The 8,150-nt window shown below is 36.6% G+C and overlaps 1 pseudogene; it reads left to right on the top strand.

The window, feature by feature from the left end:
• Window positions 1–6,031: 6,031 nt before the first annotated feature.
• Window positions 6,032–6,340, top strand: LOC125101144 (60S ribosomal protein L36a-like; annotated as a pseudogene).
• The last annotated feature ends 1,810 nt before the right edge of the window (window positions 6,341–8,150 follow it).

Raw genomic sequence — 8,150 nt, 5'->3', positions numbered from 1 at the left:
AATCTCTGTTGAAGAATTAGCAGAACCAGCTTATATCTTCCAAAAATGTCAGTGAGGACAGAGGGAAATAATCACATCAAATTTCTGCTGAACAATATAAAACAAAAATGTAAACCCTAAACCGCCCCCCCCAAAGTTACATAACACCTTAAGGATAGGAGCTGAAGAGACTTAACATATAGAAATGTTTCTCTTGGGGTGCCTGGGTGGCTCAGTGGGTTAAAGCCTCTGCCTTCAACTCAGGTCATGATCTTAGGGTTCTGTGATTGAGCCCTGCATCAGGCTCTCTGCTGACCAAGGAGCCTGCTACCCCTTTCTCTCTGCCTGCCTCTCTGCCTCCTTGTGATCTCTCTTTCTCTGGCAAATAAATAAAATCTTTAAGAAGAAAGAAAGAAAGAAAGAAAGAAAGAAAGAAAGAAAGAAAGAAAGAAAGAAAGAAAGAAAAAAAAAAGAAAGAAAAAAAGAAAGAATATGTTTCTCTCAGTAATTTCACAGTCATTTCTTGAATTTGAGAATCTTCGGTCTTCTATAATTCTACCTCTTTGGGCCTCAATAATCTGTTCCTTCAAAACATATCACTTAAGGAATAATCACATTGGCTATAATTCCATTATAAAGTCATTTAATTCAACATGTAAAATCACTTTTACAATGGTAGTGCAATAGCTTTGTGAGATAGAAAACAAAAAGAATGCAATTCATGTTATTTTTAGAACTAAAAGTAAAGTTAATAAGTGACTGGCTAGAGGACAGATAAATGGGATAATAAAACCTCCTGGTGCCTAGCTCCATGCTCAGGTCAACAGATATATTCCCTTGCCCTTTCCTTTTTACTTACAGCTTACTTGAGGTGGCAGGATCTACAATTGCCTCCAGTGTTCATTTTCTCTTTTAGGAGTAGAATCTCTTGAGTTTTCACTAGGAATATGGCAGCCCAGGTTTAGGCACTCTTTCCCATCTCCCTTACAGCTAGATGCGATTACCCAAACAAGTTTGGATGCAAAGCAACACCTCCAATCACATCCTTAAAGATGGAGCTCCTTTCTTTGCATGTTCTTTGTCCTCCATACTGCTGGCTGGGAAATGATGATTTCTGAAACTCTGGAAGCCTGAGTTGAGGATCAATGAGCAACATTACTAACCTCAGACCACTCACCTCTGAACTTTATGTGCAACAGAAAACAAAACAAAACAAAACTTCCATATTACCTAAGTCATTGTATTAGATCATCTCTTTCCCCCCCAGTTAATGCCACCTGGCCCCAGATTTTAGTCAATCAGGAGGTCTGCTCGAAGGCTCATTTAAAGTAAAAGGAGTTCAGAGACGAAGAACCGGAAAGGAAGGTAACTGGAAATCATGTGCCAGGAGGGGCCATTTAAAAGACATGGGGATACATAACTGTAAGAAGAAAAGAAACAGGTACCAGAGGGAGTGCGCTTCATATTCTTTAAGAATCATCATATATGAGGGGCACTTGGGTGGCTCAGTCAGATAAGCATCCAACTCTTGACTGGCTCAGTTCAGGATCTCAGGGTCATGAGATCAAGCCCCACTTCAGGCCATGCTCAGGGAGAAGTCAGCTTGAGAGTCTCTCTCTCCCTCTCGCTCTGCCACTCACCCTCTAAAAAAAACATCATACATAAGAAGATAATTGCACTTGTGCCCTGCCATATCAAAGAAATAAAGTAAGATTAACTGGCAGAAGCCCAACAGAACACATTTCAGCCTCATTAAAGGATAAGCCTTGTCACAATCACAACCACCCAAAGACATGCAGAAATGCCCCAGGTACCAATGAGTCCCCTGACACTGGAGGTAGGCAAGCAAATTTTGACGTGACAATATAGAATACAAGTTCAGGATTCTGACTGAGCTAAGTCCTAATTCTTGCTCTAACAGTTACAAATTGTTGTTTCTTAATATTTTTTGAGCCATCGTTTGTAAAATGGTGTTAGTTTTATTATTTATCTAATGAAGTTGTACATAACAAAAGAGAAAATACACATATAAGACTTCCCAGTGGAGATGCTAGGTGACCCTATTTTCTGGGGATATTAAAGCAGGGTTTAATCATTAGGTGGGGAAAGAGGAAAAGATGGTCATGATAAACAGTCTATGATTCTGCGATTTCAGAGTATTTATTTCTCTTATAGCATGGATAAGCATAATGCTTAATGAAAAAGCCTGGTTAACAAACCAAGTAAGCAAATTATTCCTCTCTTTGTGAATACAGCCTGTTTTGGCAATAACTGAGTGACCCTCACTCACTCCCACTTCCCAGCCCACACCTAGAGGAATGCTCCAAAAACTTCAGCATCTTTGTGGTATGGGAGAACTAGAACTCCTAGAACACCCCAGAAATTCTTCCAAGATTATTTTCCAGTTTAGACTCCTGTTGGGTCCAAATTTCAGAGAAAGGGATTCTAACAGGCAAAAGTTATCTGTAATACATAGGAAACAATACCTAGACATCAAGATAATGGTGTTTGGGTCTAATGACTGACACTAACTTTCAGATCTTGAACAAATTGCCCATCTTAGAATTGGTATTCAAGTCTAAAATACAAGGGGACCAGAAAAGATAATCTCAGTGTCTTTTCAGGTTCAGAGACCTATCGTTTGAATTCAAAAAAGTAAAATGACCTGCTTCTTGAAAGCCTGGATCCCTCCTAAAAGGTCAGAAGTTCCTGAAGCCCAGGGTATAGGATCTGTTAACAACAACTTGGGGGCTACAACTTGGGGAATTACACTGTTGCTTCATGTAATGAACTGTTGTGAGCAGATAGAAATAATCCATTTTCACAAGAGCAGCACAGTCATGAGTAAGGATATTGGGGTCTTCTAAATTTCAAGAGTTATATCCTAGGGTGGGGCCAAGAGGATGTTCACAAAGAACCAAAAGACACCAGAGCAGAGATAATCTCTTTTGGGGACTATGGATGGTGGTTATGAATATGGCAAATGGAGCGATCAAACCTGAGTTTAAGTCCATAGCCCTACCACATGCATATTTGTTGATCTTGAAGTGATTTTCCAGGCCTCCCTTTCTTTCCCTAAAAAGGGCCACCCAGTTGTTTTTGTTTTGTTTTTAATGACAAATGAGGTACTGATTTTAAAATTCTTAGCACTTTGCCTACAAATTTACCCACTGGATTCTTACCTATTTGAGGGTAGGCACTAGGAGTATTCTATTCAACAGTATTCCCCAGAGATAGTCCTTACATGGTACATAACAAGTACTCAAGAAACTTTTTTGTCTTTAATATTTTATTTGAGAGAGAGACAGACAGAAAGAGCACATGAATAGTGGGGAGGGGCAGAGGGCAAGGGAGAAGCAGACTCCCTGCTGAGCAGGGAGCCTGATCAGGGCTTGATCCAAGGACCTTAAGATCCTGACCAGAGCTAAAGACAGACTGAGCCACCCAGGTGCCCCCAAGAAATTTCAAATAAATGATTCCATGTGCCCCAAGGTCAACTGAGCTGCCCACAGTGAGGAAGGCTTCTTCTCTAACTTCTCTAACTGCCTGGTCCCTCTTTGACCAGTAGATTAAAAAAAAAAAGAGAGAGAGAGAGAAAGAGAGAATATCACTTTTCCTACCATGCTCCTTTTCTTCTACATCTGCCTTTATGTAGTTTAAACATGTTTATTGCCTATGCAGGACCACTGGGTCCTGATGCAGAAGGTGCAAACTGACCACGGTTCTTGGTCATATTCAAAGTTTCCTGCCTTATGATCCTGAAATTTTAGGACTTTGATCTGAGAGAGGTTAAGGAGATTCTTGTTTTATTTGGACGTTGATGGAATTCAGCACAGGCAGAATCAACCAGCTATGGTAGTAAAACCTATAGGCAATTTGATGAGTCATCATAGTTATAACATAGGCTCTCACTGCCCTACCACTCCCAGATAGGGCACTAACAATACTCAGTTTCTACATGTATTTTTTACCAAGTCAATCACCATCGATGAGATTTTTATACTTGTTTACACAGCTGGAATTTTACATAAGCCAATTTAGACCTACTTCTGCCTTGGGAATCAAGACAATTATAACAATAATACCAAAAGACTACTTTTTAAATAATCAACATCATTATTATAATTATTTAGCCAACAAAAAGGAACGCTTTAAAAGGAGCAGGTTTTTATAGCCAGGATATATTAAATAGGAATCCCGAAAGGATACATTCATAGGAGAATAAACAACATGTTCTATTAAAAAATAGTAATTTGTTGACAATGTCTGCACATAAATGATGGGCTTTATGCAAACCAATTTGGATTTCCTGTTACCAAATTCTTTTTGCAAAAAGTTTAGGAATTTGTCTTTTCCTACCTCTGTAAATATTGAAAGGCAAAGCCTATTTTTTAAAATTTTCCCAAAATAGAGGTAATTGTATATGAATTATTTGAAGTTCCTATAAAATTGTACTTATTCCTTACAAGGCCACTTCCCTTAGTGAAAATACAGAAATCCTTTACTATTAGCTAGAGCTCTATATATCGCCCAGTATGGTAGCCAATGGCCCTATGTACCCACTAGGCACTTCACATGTGGCTAGTGATACGGAGGAAATTGATTTTTAGTGTTACTTTATTTTTAATTATTTAAATTTACAAACCGAAACAATGTGAGACACTTTTCCATTAAGCATAACTTCATGATTTCCGTAATATCATTCTTCTTTAACTGTTGAAAATTTAGCAGCCAAATAGAGCTGTACAGTATAGTACACACATCAGAGTCCAAAGACTTAGTAAACAAAAGTGGAAAATAGTTTACTAATAATTTTATGTTGATTATTTGTTGAATTGGTATTTTTTAAACATGTTGTATTAAAATATATCACTAAAATAACTTTTTTTTACTTTAATGTAGTTACTAGAAATTTTGTATTATGCATGTAGTCTTTGTTTCCACTAAACAGTACTGTTCTATCAATCTAGAACTAGCTACTTATTCTAGTTCTGCTTTCTGTAATGCACTGAAGCTTATATTTATAAACACTGGAAAAACCAGAAAAAAAAAGAACTTTTTTTTTTTTTTAATAGAAAGCAATCAAAAAGCAGGAAGGGACTGGGGGAACTTGGCCTTTGAAAGAAGGGAACTGCCCTGGAAAAGATTCACATTTACTAAACTTTGCACCTGTGGGCCTTCCCCAATCTCCAGGGAATTGGGTAGGGAGAATTCATGCAAGAGGTACTAGTCATAATGAATTGAAAAGTCAGAGGATGGAGTTTAGAACTGCCAGAGCAACTAGAAAATGAAGGGGAAAATCCAGGAAAGGGGTGAAGGGAAAGCCTCTGAATCTGCATATGAATTCCACTCAAATCCTTGGCTCCCCTGTAAATGCTTGTGAAATGCCAAGTTTTACAGTCTAAAACAATAGCCATAAAACTAGAAGGAACTTAACAGACAGCTCAACTGTTACCCACTGCAAGGGAGACAGTTTGATACTAAAGTGGACTGCCTGTCTACTATAATAAAAATGAACAGTCTTTCAAAGAAAACAGAATCATAGTCTCTGGGATGTTTCATGCAGAGTATGCAACATAATTAGTAGGCTCCAAAGAGACAGGAAAATGGAATCCATACTCAAGAGAAAAAGAAGTCAATAGCTCCCAAACTTAAAATGTTCAAGACGTTGGAATTAGCAGACAAGGTTTGCAAGGATCTATTAAATCTAGGTTTTCAAATGTAAAGTAAAATATGCTGTAATAAAGAGATAGGCAAACTAGGCTGAAAAGTTAAGTTTAATGTGAGAATAAAATGAAACTGAAAATTAAAATATCTGAAATGATCTTTCCTTGGAAAGTCTTAAAGAGCAAACTGGAAAGAGCAGAAAGGATGGCTGAGTGAAACCAAAGGCAGATTATGGTCAGAAGATAACCTATCTGCAGATAAATAACCTGTTAATATCAATTATCCACTCTGAAGATTAAAGACAAGATTAAAACAACAACAACATGACCTCAGAGGCTCCTGGGACAACATCCAAAGATAAAATATATATGAGGGCATCCATCCAATGCCTGCAAATAATGTGAACATTCCTAAAACCCACTGGACCTTCTGTAAGAAGTGTGCCAAGTACCAATCCCACAAAATGACATATATAAGCAGGGCAAGGATTCTCTGGATGCCTAGGAAACATGACATTATGACACCAAGTAGAGTGGTTACAATGGGCAAGGTGGATTTTCTGGAAAAAGACTTAAACTACAAAGAACATTGTGCTGAGGCTTGAGTGTGTCTGAACCCAATGTAGATCTAAGAGCATGCTGGCTATTAAAAGACTCAGACATTTGAGCTGGAAGGAGAAAAGAAAACTAAGGTCCAAATGAAAAGAAAGATCTAAGCTTCATCTTTTATTATAAAAACAATAAAGTTTTTAGTTTATTTCTATATAGACACATATAGAAATAAATAAATAAATATATATGTAATTTAGTTTACCATATATAAATAGGGAGGAGTGTTCCAGAGTCAGGAAGAGAAAACAGGACAGAAAAACATGGGCGTCGGGTGGGGGGGAAGTGGGGGGGGAAGTAGTCAAATATTCCCCCAAACTGGGAAATAAAACAAACTTGCAGATCCAAGAAACTCCTCAAATCCCATTCAGGAGAATTACAAAGAAAACTGTTCCTAAGCATATTATAATCCAACTTATAAAAACCAAAGATAAACAGATACCCTGAAAGTAGCCAGAGAGAAAAGATAAATGACATGTAGGGGACATTATCGTCCCTATCAATAAGAAGGACGGCTGATACCTCCTCAAAGGAAGCTAGAAGACAAGGGAATGAAGTTTAAACTGTTAAAGGAAAACTTATTTTATCCCGAATCCTATGCCCAGCAAAAATCACCTTCAAAATGAGAGCAAAATAAAGGTTTTCAGATAAATTGGAACTCTAGGAATTTATTACCGCAGATCTGCACTTCAAAGAATAGTAGATCATGTTATTCAAATTTAGGGAAAATTATAACAGATTAAAATTTAGGATTATAGGAAATATGTGTATAAATATTAGAAGTATGTATTTTCTCTTTATTTAAAAGACATGGGACCATTTACATGAACAATTTTAACACTTAAACACTACATATAGTGCTGTATCACACATGTGTATCGTACAGCATATGATGGGGGTACTATATTTATTAATATCCTCAAGGATGAATGGTCAAATAGACCAATGATGTTTCAAGTTTTACATGGATTTCTAAGATAGAGCTAATTCTAATAGGCTGTGATAGATAAAAACTGCATACTGCAATCTCTAGGATAACTATCAAAAACATTTAACCAAAATGCACAGCTAAAAGCCAATAAACTGGACTACTAAAACTACCTGATTAGCCTAAAAATAGGGAAGTAGGCATAGGGAGACCATAAACAAATATGTAAGCCAGCTAGTCTGAACTAATGAAAACAGAAATGATACACTTAAATCTACCTTATCAATAATTGCATTAAACAAAAATATATTGAATACTCCAGGTAACAATGAAAAATGATTGACTGTATATAAAAAGCAAAAACTATATGCTGTCTACAAGTAATACCATTTAAATTAAAAATAGACAATTTAAAGTAAAGGAATGAAAAAATGATTTACCATGCAAATAAAAACATAATAAAGCTGGAGTGACTATATTAATAGCAGGTAAAATGGGATTCAAGGCAAGGAGTACTATAAGAGATAATGAAGACTATTTCATAATAATAAAACTGGTAGTTTTCTAGGAAGACAACCATCATAAATTTATGTGCTTATTAAAAGACCTTTAAAAAACATCAAGCAATTTTAAAGACCTAAAGGGAAAAAAAGACAAATCCTCAATACTCATTAGCAACTTTAACATTCCTCTCTGTGTAACTTACAGAGCAATAAAACCAGGAAGAGCATAGGAAAATCTGAGCATTATTAATCACATTGACCTAGATAACGTTACACGGCACTACATTCAGTAATTGCAACCTACACATTCAGGTGCACATAGAATGTTCAAAAAAGTATATGTTGGGCTATAAAAGAAATTTCTCAACAAGTTTTATGAGATTGATGTGTTTAAAAGTATTCTCTGGACACAGAGTTAAGTTAGAAATCAGTAAGAGTAAGATATCTAGGAGCACCTTTGTGGCT

Source organism: Lutra lutra, chromosome 5 (assembly GCF_902655055.1).
Source record: "Lutra lutra chromosome 5, mLutLut1.2, whole genome shotgun sequence".
NCBI lineage: Eukaryota > Metazoa > Chordata > Mammalia > Carnivora > Mustelidae > Lutra > Lutra lutra.
This window is presented reverse-complemented; position numbering and strand designations above follow the sequence as displayed.